Consider the following 20,407-nt stretch of genomic DNA (forward strand, 5'->3'; position numbering starts at 1 on the left):
ACACTCAATTGGCATTGATGCGCCTGCATCCCATGCATCGATGTGGAATCGACTGCTCATCCTAGCTTGCATGCTCAGCCTGCAGCGGCTTGAGGTTTTATTGAGAGGGCGGTAGGTGTATGTTGCAGGCTGCAGACAACAGAAGCTGACCAGGGAACTGGGGAGCGAAGCAGAGTGAGCCCCGGACTCCCACTACCAGGGCCAGTCTCTGATGCAATTACAGACGCGGCAGGGACCCACCGTGGATGGACGTCAGCAGCTTTGCCGCATTTAGCACGACCCACCACCCTTAAAGCCTTGGAGGAGTATTTCCCTTCTGCCCCCAGACATGAAAGAGTCCTCGCTGGCTCTGGAAAGCATGCGGTCTTCCGTGGTGGACCAACCAGTCTCTGGTAGTCCGCCTGCGCTAGGTTCACGTCTACTTCCGTTTCCACAGTAGAATCAATGCACGTTGACATCAAGCTAACAGAAGGGTGGAGGGGCCCGCTGATAGTGAAGCGTGCAGCTATAATGCTGATTGCATGATTATCACAGCCATGTCTCTGTGGATCAGTGTTATGCTTTTTCATCGCCCACGGCCCTTTCTTCTGTTGCTTCCGCTTTACAGTGCTGCCTTATAATAACATCCGCTGGAAGCGGCTGTCAAGTGCAGGTACCCAAGTTTCAAATAATATCACGTCTTTAACCAGCTCTTCGAGTCAGATGCCTCACACTGCTAAGCAATGCAATTCACCATCTTATTACCGCCCAGGTCATCGGTAACCAATGTATCAGCATGAAGAAAGAGGAAACGCTGAGTCTGATTGTGGGCTGAGTCCTAAAGGCCCGACACATATATCTGCGGCAAGCCCTTACTTCGCTGTGCTGCCACTGGCAGTGCCACTAGCAACCAGGCAAACCATGTTAGCATTTATCAAGCGCTATAAATTACAGCGCAACACAACAGAACCGTGATCGGCACATTGCTGCCAGGGCACCCCTTCTATTGCAATAGTTTCGCAAAGATTGAGATGGATGCAAGAGGGCCGAGGGCCGCTACTATTTTTATGAAGAAGATCCCTATTCACCGATGGTCAGCAAGGGCTTCAGAGTCAGTGCCACATTGCAGTGTGAGTAGATGGAGCCAAGCAACCCCCTGCTGGTGTAGCCCTTGGTTTAGTTGCCCCTAACATCTCCCGGCTTTACCATTTATAGAACATGTCACACTCAACCGTTTCTTTTATTTATTTATTTATTTTTGCAATTTGTAAAGCGCACTAGCAGCCCGTGGGCATCGAGGAGCTGTTGCAAGAGAGTGTCTTAGTTACAGGAAGAATACTTTGCTCATGGTCACAGTGAGCGTGTAGCATGACAGTGCCATTTTAGGAGGCTACCTACATAGGTGGTTGCAGGTTTAGTAAATCATACAGAACAATGAAGATTACATCACATAAATGGGAGAAGCATGATGCCTGGGTGGATGCAACGGGTCCAATAGGGCTAAACTTATACGAACAACATGGTTTTTATTGCTTTATTGCTTTACGGAAGGCTAAATGTGACTCAATGCTTCTAATGTGAAGTGGTACTGTGTTCCAATGCGTAGCGGCCATGACAGGGAAGCTGGCACCTCCTGCGTGAATCCTCCGGGCCTTAGGAGTGGAGATTCAGTTGTTGTAAGCCATTCTTGTGGGTCCGGTTGTGATAGGTTTGGCTATTCTTTGAGAAAGGTATAGGGGAGCTGTGTTATGGATACATTTGTGCGTAAGGGCAGGAGTTTTAAAGACGATCTGCTCCTTGATGGGGAGCCAGTGAACCTGTTTCCTGGTCTCCGAGATATGGTCCCTCTTAGAAATGCTGGTGGTGGCCCTGAGGGCATTATTTTGGACAATTTGCAGTTTACTGATGTTTTTGGCTACGAGGGCATTGCAATAATCCAGCCGAAACCCAATTATTGCCCTCGCTATAGTGAAGCAGTTCTGTTCTGACAGAAAAGGTCTAGCTGCATTGAGTAGTTTAGAGTGGTAGGCTGCTCCGGATGCAAAGGTGTTGACCTGCCTGCTCATTGAGAGGTTGGAATCAAAGTATAGACCCAAGATTTTGACAGCTTGAGATACAGAGATTGGTATGTTATCAATCTTGAAGGAGCTGTATTGTTTGTCCAGTTTTTTGATGGTTGTAGGTGATCCAATTACCAGACGTTTGTTTTTGTCACCGTTAAGGCACAACCAGTGTTCTGCCATCCAGGTTTGAATGGTGGAGTAGATGGAGTTGAGGGTTTTCATGTCGGACTCGTAGTTGCTGGTGACGGGGATGAGGACCTGCGTGTCATCAGCATAATTGGTATATGTGATGCCCAGCACGTCCAGAATGTTTAACAATGGCCTCGGGAACAGGTTATAAAGGGTCGGTGAGATGGAGGAGCCCTGTGGGACTCATCATTTTATGTGAAAGTACCTATTATTTAATAGCGCCGTGTAGCTGTTTACAGGTGTATTTGGAGTTGTAGACATGATTGTGCTTAACTTGGAAAGAAAACCAAACCTTTGTGTGGGTTTGAGGTGACCCCTTCTTTTTGAGGTCACACTGCAGAAGCACTGAAATGCCTGATCACGGTTTGTCTTGAAACGTGGTCATCTAGAATTTTGGAGTAGATGAACAATTGCATCAAATGGAACGTACGAGGACGGTTTAAAAAAAAAAAGTCTGGGGCACAGAGGGAAAGAAGGGGTGGTGTTCCCTGTGCACAGAGTGGCAGAGTGTAACGGGGTTGCCAATACATCCCAGGGGGGCTTCGGAGCTGTTTCCTCTCCCCAACCCCTCAGATAATTTTTAGAATAATGGATTCAAATGTTGCATTTACAGCACACTTTAAGTTAAAAACTAGTTAATAAGTCAGACAGTTTCCAATTTTTTTTGTAGGGTAATTCATATAAAAAAATTCCAAAAGATGCAAGTCACCAACAATGTACAGGAGCATTCCCAAAGCATTTTCATGATGCCTTTGCCCACAATATATGCCAGTACAAAGAACATTTTCACACTGACTGTACCTACACATTTCCATGCTGGCTGCACAAATATCTGCCAGTATTCTCATATAAGAACATACTCATGTTTGCTTTGCGCATAATGGCCGAAATGACACTATAGGAAAACATGTCCACGCTGGCTCTGCCAATCTATGGCATTATACCCACGTAAGAACATACTCCTGTAGACTTTCCATTACAAATACCATGGCACAATATGAAAACATGCCCAAACTTACTGTCTAGTCACATAATAGCACATCATGCTTGCATTATCAGAGATGTCAGTAAGAAATTCCATGTCAAAGAAATAGCTAGACTGGTATATGTGATGACCAAATGGCAGCCTATCCACGTTATAACACTTGTCTTGCTTGCTTTATTATAGATTCACAGTAAAACAAATACCACGCCAGTGAAATAGCGCGGCTGGCTTCACCAAAATATCAGGCCAGCCAGGAAATATCACGCTTGTTTTTATTAAGGATGCCCAGTAAGTGAAATGTCCTGCCACAAAAAGAAATGGGTAGACTGGCTGCACCAAAATGCCAGTCTAGACACTTAATTTTGCTTGCTTTATAACAGATGCCCAGTACAAAAGGACACACCCTCCTGCCACAACCTCCCACACAGTTCCCCCTACCTCCTCCAACTGCCAAAATCAGTACCCCAGCCCAGACACACAAGCACATGCACACACATGCACAAAGCATTTACTCATTCATTCAACGCGCACCCATCATCATACAATCACTGACTGCACAAACATAAATGCATACGTACACTGACATACATACATAAAGTCATTCTTACCTTCTGCCCCGGTCTGGATTCTCTTCACTGTTGGCACCTCCCTTAAAGCGTTCTGGCTCGGGTAGCATGAACAGGAACCAGGAAGCAAACAGCACTACTTGGTTCCTGCACATTCGTGCAGGAAACAGCGCTTTTCTGAAGCACTGCCCAGACTGTCTGAATGTGCAAGGAGGCATGGTCAATAGTCCATGTGTGCTGGGGAATAGAAACTGTTAAAGGGAAACCACATTTCCCCTTGAGAGTTTAAATCTCAGCTCCACTATAATGGACAAGGGTACTGGCAGATTGGTGCCCCCTCGCCTATCATGAAGGCGCGCCCCTAGTCTGTGCTCCTCTGGTGCATCCTCTTTCTGCCGTGTCAGAATAGAAAGAAGTGGCTCCCTCTTTTCCCAATCCATAGAGTCATCTCATTTCCTCTGGTGCGGCCTCTTCCTGGAGTCTCACAACAGAAAGGTGTGGCACCCTCTTTACTGGAGCCATAGAGTCGTCTCATTTCCTCCCTCTCGCAGGTTCTCAACTGCCAGCTCGGGCCCCCTGACTCCAGGGATCAGAACCCAGAAGGGAAGATGAATGCCGGGTCACTGAGTCAGGACAGGCGTGGTTGGGGGCCGCGATAGGAGCCACATCAGCTTTAGGTGCATTTGTGATGAAATGACTATTGATCTACTTACTGGGATGAGCGACATGTAAAACTCCTACTGAGACCTACACTACCAGTTAACCAGCACTGACCCCAATCATAGAGGTGAAACAGGCACAGACCCACAGGTAAGCCTCCTTTGCCTCTTGTGATTACCTGTGCCGAGGGCAGACTAGACGCTTCAGGAGGGATGTGAGCTAGCAAAGTAGTGGCCAAGCAACAATAGTACTGAGGAACCAAAATAAAAGAATGTCCAACCAAAGTTTTATAAATATAGAAGTCGTTTATGAAGCTAACGCGCCAATCACAAACACGTTAACCCACCATTGTAGAAGAAGATATGGACTATGCACACTTTACCTCCCCCCACCCAACCCCAAATTACATTTACTGGCTGTATTTACATAAGGTATGATATGATATGGCATTTATAATGCGCCTATACAGAAGTTTTCAAGGCGCGATGCAGCAAGGAAGGGGGGAGGGGGGAAGACAGAGAGAGCGATCCTGCTAAGCCAAGTGTCATTCAGATCCCACAAGTGCAGGGGAAGGGGGAAGAGGAAAAGTGCGGAGGGGGTGGGGACAGTGCAGTACATGGGAAGTAGAATAAATAAAACAATAAGAGAAGTATGGCCAGCTGGTGGCTGTCATGATCTCTGCTTCCAAAAGGTCAGGACTTACCCAACTCCCTTGGAAGCAGACCCATAACCCAGGTTCCGAGTGCCAACCAGTCCCAATTGGGACCTTTTGGACCCTGTCCTGGCGCCAGTGGCACCAGGCTCATAAATATGCCCAGTCCCAGCGCTGGAAGCGCCGGGCTCATAATGCTTGGGTGGACTTACCTGCAGCAGACCATGCTGCTTACTTGCCTGCCAGTTGAGCCTCTAATCCTCTTCTGTTTGGGACTACTTTTCCTGTTGGGTGGGGCAGGAGCCACTCCCTAGGTTCAGAACACTGGAACTCTTCTGGAAAGCAGGAACTCTTTTCTTACCTAGGCGAGGCTGTGGAAGGAGACACCTAAGCACTACAGGAGGCTATTTAAATCACACCCGATGGATGAATCTTGCTTTGCGTTATTCTGCATCCTCTGCAGCAGAACGCTTATCGTGTCTTCTGCATCTGATCCTGGGCCTAAGGGAAAAAGGCTTACCATCCTGAATCCAGTCTTCAGCAACACCTATAAAGACAAGAAAGAACAGGTTAGCATTACGGTCTTCAGTGACAGCGCTTCTCTTACCTGGTCCATCGGCTGTCACCAACGCCTCGCGCTGCATTCCGGCATCTGAAAGACAAAGGCTTACCTACTCTTCGTATGCTCCGGAGGTCTTCGCACTGCATTCCGGCATCTGAAAGACAAAAGCTTACCAACTCTTTGCACGCTCCGGAGGCCTTCGGCGCTGCATCCCGCATCTGAAAGACAAAAGAAGGTGCGTTTAAAGACATTGGGTAACTTTATTACTCACGTGCCATTACTCCTTCCCACGCCGAACCCAGTGGGTATTCCGGCACCCTTCATCAGCTCCAAACTTGTACCTGCAAGATAAAAGGACAGTTAGTGCGCATCGTGAAGCAGGCAACAAGCGCTTACTTACGTGCTTCCAGGCGCTTCTATTCCTCACACGGGTTCCATCCTCAACTCACTTCAGCCCGTCATCCGCCATCGCCGGAACCCTGCAAAACAAGAGACATCATTACAAAAGACTTTTAAAGACATTTGAAATACTCGGAACTTACCGTTCGTGCAGTAAACGACGGACAGCAGTCCTCTGAGGTCAAGAGGCCTGCACCCTTATCCAGTGAAGAAACTGGTTACGGCACCCTGCCCCGAGGCAGATGGAGAGCTCTGCGTTCACTTACCTAAGGTGAGAGCGTTAACCTTTGGGGTTCTACCGGAGAAGAGAAGGGGAAGAAGAGAGAGACACCCAATAACCCCAGTTCATTAATCCCATATTTTCTATCTGCAGACATCTTACTCTTCGAGTCAGACATACAGTGCACAGAGATCCAGCCCAAAGAGCCAACCGTGTGTTACACATCACCTTTGAAGATACGGTATTCGCCCAGTCAAGACCGGCGCCTCTGCGGGAATCAGGTGAGCGTTACAGAATGCAAAGCCTACCGCAAAACTCTCGCCCAGGCGTTATGGAAACCTCGGATGCCGACCAGCTAGCCCAGTTACTTGGGGAACTAAGAGCAGAAGTGCATGCAGCCCGTCAGGAAACGGACGCTCTAAGAAGGGAACTGATTATTTCCAAGGAGCGAACAGACGATCTTGCTAGACAATGGCTACAGTCACAAGCCGGACAGACCCCATTACCCGCATCAGGGGCAAATCTTCCTTCAACATCCTCTATGAATCCAGTGCAAATCAACCTACCTGGGAATGTACCTCTGGCTCCGCCCGAACGATTTTCTGGTGACCCAAAGAGGTTTGCAGTATTTATTAATCAGTGCCGGTTGCATTTCTTATGCCGGCCAGCAGCCTTTCCAACTGATCAAGCTAAAGTAGCTTTCGTGCTTTCGTACCTTAGTGGCAATGCGGCAGACTGGTCGATCCCTCTAGTTAATCAAGATGATCCAGTTCTCCATGATTTTCAAGCTTTTCAGCTCAGTATGGAAAAACTGTTCGCAAGACATTCACAGGGGCAGGCCTTGGACAATGAGCTTCTTTCGTTGCGACAGGGTAATCAAGACCTTTTGGCTTATATTGCGTCTTTCAACAGACTGATAGTGGAAACTCAATGGCCTGAGGACAAAAGGATTACGCTGTTTTATAGAGGTCTACGTGGAGAGCTCAAAGATGTGTTAGCCCAAGTAGTGAATCCCCCGCAAGACTGTTCGGACTATATAGACTTAGTCGTTCAAATAGATCACAGACTGCAGAACAGGAAGGCCGATCGTTCCAAGTTTGATGCTCGAGTATTTTCCAAACCACCAACTCCTTCCAAAGGAGTAGACTCCGGGGAACCCATGCAAATAGGGGGCCTGAAAGGACCACTAACACAAAAGGAGCGGGAAAGGAGAAAACAGTTGCAATTATGCCTCTATTGCGGAAACTCAGGGCACTTTCTTCGAGACTGTCCGGTGAAACCAGCCAAGAAGGCAGTAGGAGCTGCAGTTACCAAGGTCACAAACTCTGAGCAGGGAAACGACCCCGCCCGACAAGAATAGAGGTCCTCTTGCCGAGCGTTAAAACCAGTTCCGTGACCTCGCATTTCGTGATACCTATGGTCCTCATTAGCCCTGATCATCCGGATCGATTACATGCGATTGAAGCTTACGTCGACAGCGGTGCCATCGGCAATTATGTGGATCATGAAATGGTTTTGAGGATGAATCTAACTCTTTGTCCCAAGGCTGTAAAGGACGTCATTACTACGGTGGATGGTACGGAGATAGCCTCCGGACCAGTAACGCATACCACTCAAGAAGTGACGCTAGTAAGTCAAGATGGACACCATGAGAAGATCGTGTTCGATGTGATCAAGGCCCCTCAGTTCCAGATTATTCTAGGAATACATTGGTTAGAGAAACACAATCCTCAGATCGATTGGCGAGCAAGAACGGTTCAGTTTCCAGAATGTGTCTCTACTTGTCACCCTCCACCTGGTGTTGCACTGGCAGCAATTTCTTCGGAGACTCCCCAGTTACCTCCCGAATACCTAGAATTCCAAGATGTTTTCCGGAAGGATCAGGCTAACTCTCTACCTCCTCATAGGTCTTATGACTGCCAGATAGACCTGATACCTGGATCTACTCCTCCTTGTAGTAGAATTTATGCCCTCACCGAGCCTGAGAACCTTCACCTCCGACAATACCTGGATCAATACCTAGCGAATGGGTTTATTCGTCCTTCCAAGTCCCCTGCTTCTTCAGCTTTGTTCTTCGTTCCAAAAAAAGAAGGGGACCTTAGAACTTGTATAGATTATCGTGCCCTGAACCAGATCACCGTTAAGAATAGATATCCATTACCTTTGATCCCTGAACTCCTGGACCAAGTCAGAAAAGCATGCATATATATACAAAGCTGGATCTTAGAGGAGCCTACCACTTGGTACGAGTAAAAGAGGGCGATGAATGGAAGACGGCCTTCCGCACCAAGTATGGGCTATTTGAATATCAGGTCATGCCCTTCGGACGTTGCAATGCCCTGGCCGCCTTTCAATATTTTATGAACGATGTCCTCAGAGAGCTCATAGATGTGTGTGTTGTTGTTTACATTGACGACATCCTCGTTTATTCTTCATCGGAATCTGAACATCGGAAACACGTGAAAATGGTCCTCGAGAGATTGCGTCAACACAAACTTTTCGCCAAGTTGGAAAAATGTGTTTTCAACGTGACTGAAGTTGAGTTCTTGGGATTCATATTATCACCTAGCGGAGTGCGTATGGATTCAAAGAAGGTCGATGCAATTCTCAAATGGCCATCACCATCCTCCGTAAAAGGTGTTCAAAGCATGTTAGGCTTCGCTAACTTTTACCGCAGGTTTATCCCCGAATTCTCTCGAATAGTCCAGCCCATCACCGCCTTATTAAAGAAAAACAAACGTTTTGAATGGTCTACCGAGGCGGAGCAAGCTTTCCAGAATTTGAAGACTAAATTTATCTCTGCACCAATTTTAAAACATCCTCGCCCCGAACTCCCCTACATCGTTGAAACTGATGCTTCGAGCCTTGCCATGGGGGCAGTTCTATCACAAAAGGACCCAGTAACCAATCAGTTGCATCCCGTGGCATTTTGGTCCCGCAAATTCTCGCCTCCTGAAATCAATTACACTATTACTGATAAGGAACTTCTGGCTATCAAGTCTGCCTTTAAGGCTTGGCGGCATTATCTTCTGGGGGCCCGACACACCGTTACTGTGATTACGGATCACCGAAACCTGCAATATTTGAAAACTGCAAAAGCCCAATCCTCTAGACAACTCCGTTGGGCACTATTCTTTGCCGAGTTTGACTTCATAATTACCTATCGACCTGGTACAAAAAACGGTAAAGCTGATGCCCTTTCTCGGATGGGAGTGGAAGAACACTTGATCAACCCTAAACCTGTACCTATCATTCCCGAACAAAGAATTCTGGGTGTAATCGCCACACAATCCATAGAGGAAGTTAAGGATAAAGTCAGGCAACTTGTAACTCCAGCAGACATACAGAATTGGCATCTGCAGGGAAAGGACTTTGCATTGAAGGACAACTTATTGTATTTCCAAGAACGATTATACCTGCCCAGCACAGATTTACAGAAAAAGGTAATCTCTTGTTATCACGATTCCTTAATGGAAGGACATCCCGGTATGGCCAAAACCTCAGAAAAGATCAAGCGCTACTTCTGGTGGCCGTCTTGGAAAAAAGATATCAGAGACTTTATAATGTCCTGTGGAGTATGCGCCCAAAACAAGAGTCAAAAGGAAAAACCAGCCGGCCTCTTACGCCCTATTGACATCCCACCTCGCCCTTGGCATACGCTTTCTATGGACTTCATCACCGATCTACCTCCATGCTCCGGATACAATACGATCCTAGAAATCGTGGACTTATTCTCCAAGATGGCGCATTTCATTCCACTGAAAGGCTTGCCAACAGCAACAACTCTGGCCCGAGAATTTCTCGAAAACATCGTCCGACTGCACGGTTTTCCTTCAGTTCTAATTTCGGATCGAGGTAGTCAATTCATTTCTCATTTTTGGCGAAATTGCTGTCGGTCGGCTCAAATTGATGTGAGACTATCGACCAGTCACAACCCTCAAACCGACGGACAAACCGAGAGGACCAATCAAACTCTGGAACAGTATTTACGCTGCATGCTGCAACAAACTGAAAAAACTTGGAAAGATATCCTTTGGATAGCCGAATATGCCTACAATAACTCTGTCCACTCGGGAACTGGGAAAATCCCGTTTTTTCTTCTATACGGCAGTCACCCTCGAACCTCGGAGTTGGATCCACTCCAAGATCTTGGAACACCAGCAGTAGACTACCTGCATTCTACAATCACCCAAGCCTTTAAGGAAGCCGTTTCTCACCTTCAAAGGGCTAAGGAACAATACAAGAAAGGAGCAGATCAACATCGGAAGGAAGCCCCCCAATATCAAGTAGGAGATCAAGTCTGGTTATCCACCAAATATCTACCTCTAAAAGGACCACGCACATTCAACCCAAGATACCTTGGTCCCTATTCCATCACTACCATAGTAAACCCAGTAGCGGTCAAGTTGGACTTGCCCCCTCACATGAAGATACATCCGGTCTTCCACGTCTCTCTATTAAAACCCTTGCAACCTCAAACCCGACTAACTAAATCTCCAAAACCTATCCTAGTTGATGGAGAACTCGAGTTTGAAGTCAAAAGCATCCTGGACTCCAAGATCTCCAAATCTAAACTATTTTACCTAATTGACTGGAAAGGCTACGGCCCCCAAGAAAGATCCTGGGAACCTGCAGAATATGTCCACGCTCCTCGTCTAATCAAAAGATTCCATCGAACATTTCCTGACAAGCCCAAACCCCCGGAGAAGCCCGGTTTGGGAGGGGCCTTGAGGGGGGGTGCTGTCATGATCTCTGCTTCCAAAAGGTCAGGACTTACCCAACTCCCTTGGAAGCAGACCCATAACCCAGGTTCCGAGTGCCAACCAGACCCAATTGGGACCTTTTGGACCCTGTCCTGGCGCCAGTGGCACCAGGCTCATAAATATGCCCAGTCCCAGCGCTGGAAGCGCCGGGCTCATAATGCTTGGGTGGACTTACCTGCAGCAGACCATGCTGCTTACTTGCCTGCCAGTTGAGCCTCTAATCCTCTTCTGTTTGGGACTACTTTTCCTGTTGGGTGGGGCAGGAGCCACTCCCTAGGTTCAGAACACTGGAACTCTTCTGGAAAGCAGGAACTCTTTTCTTACCTAGGCGAGGCTGTGGAAGGAGACATCTAAGCACTACAGGAGGCTATTTAAACCACACCCGATGGATGAATCTTGCTTTGCGTTATTCTGCATCCTCTGCAGCAGAACGCTCATCGTGTCTTCTGCATCTGATCCTGGGCCTAAGGGAAAAAGGCTTACCATCCTGAATCCAGTCTTCAGCAACACCTATAAAGACAAGAAAGAACAGGTTAGCATTACGGTCTTCAGTGACAGCGCTTCTCTTACCTGGTCCATCGGCTGTCACCAACGCCTCGCGCTGCATTCCGGCATCTGAAAGACAAAGGCTTACCTACTCTTCGTGTGCTCCGGAGGTCTTCGCACTGCATTCCGGCATCTGATAGACAAAAGCTTACAAACTCTTCGCTCCGGAGGACTTCGGCGCTGCATCCCGCATCTGAAAGACAAAAGAAGGTGCGTTTAAAGACATTGGGTAACTTTATTACTCAAGTGCCATTACTCCTTCCCACGCCGAACCCAGTGGGTATTCCGGCACCCTTCATCAGCTCCGAACTTGTACCTGCAAGATAAAAGGACAGTTAGTGCGCATCGTGAAGCAGGCAACAAGCGCTTACTTACGTGCTTCCAGGCGCTTCTATTCCTCACACGGCTTCCATCCTCAACTCACTTCAGCCCGTCATCTGCCATCGCCGGAACCCTGCAAAACAAGAGACATCATTACAAAAGACTTTTAAAGACATTTGAAATACTCGGAACTTACCGTTCGTGCAGTAAACGACGGACAGCAGTCCTCTGAGGTCAAGAGGCCTGCACCCTTATCCAGTGAAGAAACTGGTTACGGCACCCTGCCCCGAGGCAGATGGAGAGCTCGGCGTTCACTTACCTAAGGTGAGAGCGTTAACCTTTGGGGTTCTACAGGAGAAGAGAAGGGGAAGAAGAGAGAGACACCCAATAACCCCAGTTCATTAATCCCATATTTTCTATCTGCAGACATCTTACTCTTGGAGTCAGACATACAGTGCACAGAGGTCCAGCCCAAAGAGCCAACCGTGTGTTACACATCACCTTTGAAGATACGGTATTCGCCCAGTCAAGACTGGCGCCTCTGCGGGAATCAGGTGAGCGTTACAGTGGCAAGTGCAAGGGTAAATGCAGACATCAGGTGTCAAGTGCCGGTGGGGGACTGTAGGGATACAGAAAACAGTCCCCAAGAGCGGGGGTTGCCAGGGAGGCAGTGCCAGTGGGTAACTGGCGGGGGAGGGGACCTGGGCCTGAGATCAGAGGGTGGCCAGGTAACCAGTACAGTTTCAGCCAGGAATTCAGCAGGGGAGAGGAGGAGAGAAAGCAAAAGCAAAGAGGAAGGTTTTGAGTTTCTTCCGGAACCGGAGATGGTTCTCCTCAAGTTTCAGGAAGGCTGCTCCAGAGGGAGGCCCCAGCCAAAGAAAGAGTATGTATTATATGAATTGGCTAAAGTTCTTTGTATGGAGACAGCAACTGTCCTTATCGATTGGTTTCCTCTCCTAGTCTGTGCAGTTAAAGGGCTGTGGTCATCAAGGGTGTCTGCCCCCTCCCCTCCAGAGAGCCCTCCTCCTTTCCGGTGTGCTCTCCTACCACCCGCTGAGCCAGTGCTGCCACTTACGTAAAACAAATGTGTGCAGATGTACATTGCCATTACAAGACAACAGATAGTTCCCACCCCTGCAGCGTGATACAAGTGTTCAGCCTTGGGCTTCATCTGGCTTCTTTTGGTATGAACTGCTGCAGCTACCCCTAGGCACTGCTCGTCCATCTCATGCAGCCAATGATGCCACCTGAAGAAGCAGATTACATCTTATGTAATCGTAAGTTTGAAAGTATTTTGAATGTTATGCAATGAGTGTGTGTGTGTATGTGTGTTCATGCGTAGGACTGAATGAGAGTGTGTGCAAGTGTATGCAAGTATGCCTTTTGTTTGGTAGAGAGGACCTCATCAATATCATGAAAGAAAAATACTTTGACAATGCTGAAATATACTGCCGGAGCAACTTTATAGAAGAGATTAATATATTGCGGGTGCAGCTTCATCAAAGTGATTTACAGTGACAATGTAGATATAGATCATGGTCTAGGCTTCATGGAAGTGATTTACCCTGGCAATACTAACATAAAAACATCAGCAAAGTCATCTACAGGGGCAATTCAAGCCTATATTGCGGTTAGAGCTTCATGGGAGGGATTCACAATGACCATACAGGTATAGATTTCTAGCTGCAGCTGACATAAATCATGGCTGCAGTTGCATGAACGTGATCTCCAATCTAATGCTGGCATATCGTGGGGAAACAGGCATCATGAAAATGTAGTAAAATATGCCTCTGTACTGTTGGTGACATGACATTTACTGGATTTTTTCACGTGTTACTCTACATAACCAATTGTAAATTGTATGGCTTTTTATCAAATTTTCTCAAATTGTGCTCTAACTGCAACATTTCAACACATTGGGGGTTATTACGAGTTTGGAGGTAGCCATAGTGCTATTAGCGCCATGGCTGCCTCCAAAGTCGTGTCCGGGTTCCCTGAATGGGGACTTACCAGGTCATTCCAACCTTGGAGGACCCGGTAAGTCCCCATTCAAAATACCCATCCACATTCCCATTCGAGCCCCCATAGGGTTCAATGGAAATGCGGGCCCTTTATTAGCTCCCTGGTGCCTTACCGGCTTCCGCTAAGGACGGCTGGTTTTACCAGCCGGCCTTAGTGGGACCCGCTAAGGGACCTCATAATGCGGCGGTAAGGGGTTAACGGCACCGGCATCCTTACCAGTGCCATTAACCCCTTACCGCAGCACTCGTAATGGCTCCCATTGTTTTAAAAACGTTCTTGGGAGTACAGCCCTCCCCCAAGAACCTCTGGACTATTTTAATATTCATCCAAAAAAACATTTACCTGCCACCACTGACCTTGAAACATTTACAATACCAGAGCTCCGTATAAGAGCCACCTGCATTACCTGCACCAAAAGCTGCTTCCACCACTGATTCTGTGTAAGGTGTTCAGTTACCCTACAGATTTGCTACTATAAAGAGAGAAATAAATAAAAGTAATTACCATTCTAAGAAGATCACAGTCATTCTCTGAGGGAAATGAGTCTGAAGATTTGAAATGGACACGAAACAAAAAATGTTCACTTCATTGTAAAGCTCTAGTAGCCTGGGAACATGAATGGAAAACGTGTCCCCTTATTTTTTAAATTTTTATTTATATATTTATAAAGTGCCAATACCTGCAGGCATCAGGGCACTATATATATACACACAGGACGGGACAAACATATATTTTCAGGAAGGTCGGTAGCCAGTCAACCAGTGGTCAGGCGCAGAATCAGTCAAATAAGTGTGTTTTTAAGAGCTTCCGGAAACACCAAATATCTTGTTTCCAGCCTCGGTGCTGGAGGCAAAGTGTTCTAAGTTTGGGCAGAAAGGACAGGAAAGGATCGACCAAGGCCTCTGATTTTTCGGGTCCCAGACACAATCAACAGACCGCGTGAGCATGAGCGAAGTTGTCTATAGGGGACATATGGTTTAATTTGTTCCTTTAAGTACGCAGGGACGTTATGGAACTATGGGTTTTGAAATAGTGAAGCAATCCTGTCCATTGCAGGGTGTTTGAAGTAAACCTCTGGAGGCTCATTTAGGATCCTTTCTGTCTAACAATGTTTGAGACAGCGAGAGACTAGCCAAGAGTAACTACAGTATTACAACATAGCATTATATAGCACTTTCTATAAAAGACTGATGCATTTAAGTTCTATCAATAACAGGTGATGCTGTTCCACAACTCAATCATGTCATCAAGTTTGGAAGGATGGCAGCTAGAACATGGCGCCTTTAACTTTTACACATATCTCTGCAGTAGATAAATTGACCAACTGAGCTATCATGTAGGCTTTCTTAACAGATGCCTTATTAAAATCATAGCAACAGATGCTTGACACTAGTTATGATGGATTTCACTGACTTTCATCTGGCTCTAGGCGCTGCCTGCATTTCTTTGACAAAACTCGGATTATTGATAGAAACTGGTGAGCAATGTAGACAAGAATGTTTGACTATTTGAATGGCAATGTTTCTGGAAAACAAAATACTGAATGCCCGTTCTTAAGATAAGTGTTCTGCAAATGGTCACTCTGTTACTCACAAAAATAATGCTTGAAAGTTCTATCAACACCAAGTAATATTCATTATTAACGATAGAGACAGACGCTTTAAAGGAAACAAGGAAATGCAAAGTTAAAGCCCACAATTAGTATAGGAGGTCATGTAAATATAAGATACACACTGTGGTGAACCAGAAGAAAGCATTAGACTCTTTAAGGACATGTAAAGGGTTTTTATTATTAAAATAAAGAAAAGGCATGTCTGTCCCTCTGACAATGAGAGTGTTCCATACCTAGTAAACTAAAAGACGGGTGCTCGTCAGTCCTCTAAACATAAACATACTCCTTCTGTCTAGTCCTAGAACTAAAGAAAAATGCCTAAATAGTCAGAGCAGCATGCTACTGCCTTGCGGCTCTCTTTGGCCAGTCTCACAGTGGTCTTGGCTGTCATAGGTTTCGTAGCTCCAAGAAGGAAAAAGAAATGTAAAAATCACCAACAAAAGGTTCTCTTGCTTATCCCAATTGAAGTATTCATATGGAATTCAAAGTTCAAGTACTTCTGTTTTTTTCTCTCACGCTCCTCAAGAGTTGTAATAGTTCTTGGTACAAACTTAGCTTTGTAGTTCCTTTCACTCTGGAGATCTTCCTTATCTCCTCTTTCCAACTATGTATATCATTTTGTGTTATCTTCTGGTTTATTGGTGTGGACCCTCCAGGTTCTTTTTCTCTTATCTTAACGGGGTCCTTCTGACCCTCACGTTGCTCTAGGCTTAATAATACCTTGGAGCTTTGCCACTCGGTATTCCTTGGGTTTCTCGGGTTCCCGTAACCCACAACTTCATGCAATGTCCCACTTTGATATATTGGCCTTCTTATTCCCGATCCACCTTGCTAGCTGTTTCAGCGTCGGGTCCCCTCCTGGGGAATGGCATCTGCACCTCACCGCTCACCCAGCTTTGGGTTGCTTGTTGCACTGATGCCGTTACTTCTCCTTCATAAATACTGTGGGCTCTTGCAGCCTCCGTAATCTTGCCCACGGTAGAGGATTAATTCCTCCAGTGGGAGTCTAGCACACCACGGGCTCAGTGCGGTCACACCACCAGATGAGACAACCTCTTTTTCTCATTCTCTGAAAGGGTTGCTCCGCTCTCGGTTCGCCGGCCCTCTAGCATCCTTTCCTATTCGGCTAGCTGCTTGCCGCTACCTCTGGCTCCGTGGTTCTGTGCAGTTCTGGCCCTCCAGGACATGGTGACGTCAGAAGCTCGACTCTGCGTAGTGCTTTCTCTCCTGTCAGCAGGGTTCTTTGTCCTTTTATGGTCGTTACTTTGCACCCAAGAGGGGCGTGTTCTTCCTCCTTGTTTCTTGAATACAGCTCAGCATTACCTACAGTCAATGAGTAGGAAACCATGTCACAGTAGGCTAGAGACTTCTCAATTACTATGTAAACAGATAGAGTTCTCCTCATAGAGAGCTCTGTGTAGGCAGCCTACAGTTAAGGGGTCTATCAGCCACTTTTACTCCCTAGAAATAGGCAAATACAACCAAAAAAATAGGAAGTAAAAATACTCCCAACAAAAAATAGGAAACAGACACATAGAACCTTGTGCATCTGCTTTTGCCGACACAGCTCCATGGGTATTTTTGGACCAGTAGTACACGAAGTACCACAGGAAATAACTACTGTTTTGCTGATCGGAAGAAATAAACATTTCTTTTTTCCAGTTAAACACATTTTTTGCATGTTTATAAATAAAATACTCCCATTGGGAATTGGACTTATATTTTTACTCCCAACTTTAAAAAATATGGATTAAAATACTACCACTCCCACGTCTTATCTGGAGCACTGCAAGTTGGAATGGGAGTCCTCATGCCCTAGGGAGGAGTCACTCCCAGTGAGTTCCCAATTGACCAGACCCCTATCGAGGGTCTTACTTAGCGGGCTCCCCTCCCTAGCCTCCAGGGGGGTAGTTCCGCCTTGGGGAGAAGGGACAAACCAGATTTGTTACAAAACTCAAATAATATTCGAAAATATATTGAAATGTAGGTGGGTAGCTATCAGCTATAGGGATATATTCCACCAAGGAGTGACATCTGACAGACAACTTTCTGCTCTTAACAAAATGAACTGCTTTTGTCTTTTTAGAGATATAGACAAAACTAGAGGCTTCCATGTTTGTGATGCGTTTCAGAGTAGGCATGTAACACTGGTTCCGGGAGGCACCTGCTATCTAATAGCTTCATCGACATGTCACAGAGGACTGTGTTTTTTATTTACAAAGCGAAGCAGTTGCAGGTACAGTGTCACCTGGCAACAAACTCACACCTGTGCCAGAAATTGAGAGATGCTTAGAAGGGCTAGAAAACTCTGCCTAATGACGTCTGCCGGCAGATGGGAGGAGTTAGGCACCAAGTTAGGCTCCGGAAGCAGCAGGTGAAGGCCTGGGCATAAGTGTTCACAATAGTATTCGCACCCGGGGAAGGGGCATTAACCAATCATGTGGCTGGAACAGTGGGCGAGAATATACATTCTCCGCCCACTGTTCCAGCCACCCAAGGCCCTTCTTCAGGTGGTGCCATTTTTATTTTATATGTGGGAAGGCAACAGCGAGCCTTGGCTCGGGCCTACGATGGCACAATGGAGCAGAACTTGCAATTTCAGTGGATGATTTGCAATCAGGACAAGAAGTGAATTTGGCATATCCGAGGGACAAACAAAGTTACATCTTTATAAGATACTACATTTAAACAAAGAATACATTTGTAGTCTATAAGCAATTCTGTGCTGCCCTAAGATATAAATGTCAATAAAAAACAATGTGACTAGCAGTACCAGGCATATAATATGCTGATCTAGTGTTTTCTCTCTCTCTCTCCCTTACACTATTGCTCCCTCTCTCTATGTCTCTCTCTTGCTCTGTCTCTCTCTCTCTCTCTCTCTCTCTCTCTCTCTCTCTCTCTCTCTCTCTCTCTCTCTCTCTATCTCTCTATCCCTCTCTGTGAGTCATGTAGTCCGGTGCACCTTTGTTAGAGCCACCCCAGCCATTTCAGGCACATATACGACCACGGGCAAAAAAAATGATATCTTTGCGGTATTTAAAAAAGGATATTATTTAATTGTACTAACTTTGTAAACTGGCTCTTTTTAAAATTGTACAATGTTTAATTCTAGTGATTACTTGCAGTATATATTGCACTTATAATTTACAGAATGACGTGAACGCAACCTACGGATGCTTATGTTGACCTTACAGCTGCAGCACATCCATCAGTGGATTCACACTTTCATGTCTGTTTCCTAGCGCCAACCAATCAGAACGTGATGCCTTTCCCGTCCTATTGAACTCACAAGACACGCCACTGTCCACTACATTTCTGCCCACATAGCAGCAGCATGATCCCAGACATTACGCACACACCTTATCCCGTTGACTGGGCAATGGGCGGCTGTTTGTCATCCAAGAACATGAAACCAACTGGATACACCTACACACTCTGGTGTGTCCATGTAACGTTCATACGTACACACGAGGCTGACAAGTACTGCACTGAGGCAGACAACGCACTTGGATGTCTCAAAGTGGACTACTAGCACACGGAAGCAGGCCTCAACCTGATGAAACAACACACTATGGACCACAGTGCCCTACAGGCAGACCAGTGGCAGAGCTAGAGAAGGACAAGGCGCAATTGCCCCTCCTGGTGCCCCTTTCGGATCCTAACACACCTCCTGCAAAGTAGTGAAATGTTATTGATTGCTGCCCCATGAAGACTCCTTGCCCACTCCAGCATCAACAAAGCTGCTCCTGCCACTGCTGCAGACACCAAACAACTTCTATTAATACATATGCAACCACCACTACATAGACATATAGACATAGGGCCTCATTACAATTTTACCGGTCCGGAAAAAATGCTGGAAAAAAAATGCAGGTAATTCCAGCACCGGCATGTTTTCCAGACAGGCAAAGTACAAGTCTGCCGGTGGGGGCCATGGATCTCCCGGCAGACCTGACCTACTGGTAGATCAGGCCAGTAATGCCAGTCGTGGTGATTCAGTAGTTCCCACCACATGGAGTTCTATGGGGCCCCATGGGAATGCGAACTTCTCCCGTCACTCTGCCACCCATAATATCCGGGTAATACCAAGATAACGGGCAGCGGAGACGGTAATGCAGCTCTCCCGGTATCCTGCCGGAATTACCAGGAATATTGTAATGAAAACCCAGAGCGCCTTGACCACATTATTACGTACAGCCTTCAACCTACATAATGACATACCAAAGGCATGTATCAAAACACAATGGGGGTCATTACGACCCGGGCGCAAAGGGATACCGGGCACTGGTCATGACACCGGTGCCAGTAATCCCTTTGTGGGTCCTTCCTTAACGTGTGGTTTTAGCAGGCATTAAGGACGGGACCCGCAAAGGGATACCGGGGTCAATAACGGTACCGCAATTTGTGCTACCGTTATTGCCGCCTTCCTATTGAGCCCTATGGGGGCCCAAATGGGAATGGGGAATGGCATTTCAAATGGGGATTTACCGGTCCCGCAAAGGGCGGAATGGACCGGTAAGTCCCCATACCACCACGTCGGTGGCGGTACCGGTATTGGTGCTAGTCACGGCGCTAACAGCGCCATGACTAGCACCAACCTCGGAATGAGGGCCCATGTGCGGAAAGTGCTTTAAAAATCTAGCATGTTCTGAAAACGGGGTCAGCTGAGAGGATAGGTATCCTCAAGTGGAATGCTCACAACCTTCTCTTTCTGAAACGTGATGTCGCTACTGTCTTACAGATACAGTTGTGTGCCCCCGGGGCATGTGTAACTAATGCATATGTGCTGGGCATTGCTGTGCCAGTCTATCATGTTATGCACGTGGTATTCGCCGAGTGCAGATGATCCAGGCTCTAACTGCTAGCCC

General features: G+C 46.7%; 1 protein-coding gene across 2 annotated transcripts in view; it reads left to right on the forward strand.

Annotated features, from left to right (window-relative positions):
* The window catches only part of KCNQ5 (potassium voltage-gated channel subfamily Q member 5), a 1,047,762-nt gene that overhangs the window by 823,039 nt on the left and 204,316 nt on the right, over positions 1 to 20,407 (forward strand). The gene's annotated exons all lie outside the window — the stretch shown is intronic.

Source organism: Ambystoma mexicanum, chromosome 4p (genome assembly GCF_040938575.1).
Source record: "Ambystoma mexicanum isolate Mex_15411 chromosome 4p, UKY_AmexF1_1, whole genome shotgun sequence".
Lineage (NCBI taxonomy): Eukaryota > Metazoa > Chordata > Amphibia > Caudata > Ambystomatidae > Ambystoma > Ambystoma mexicanum.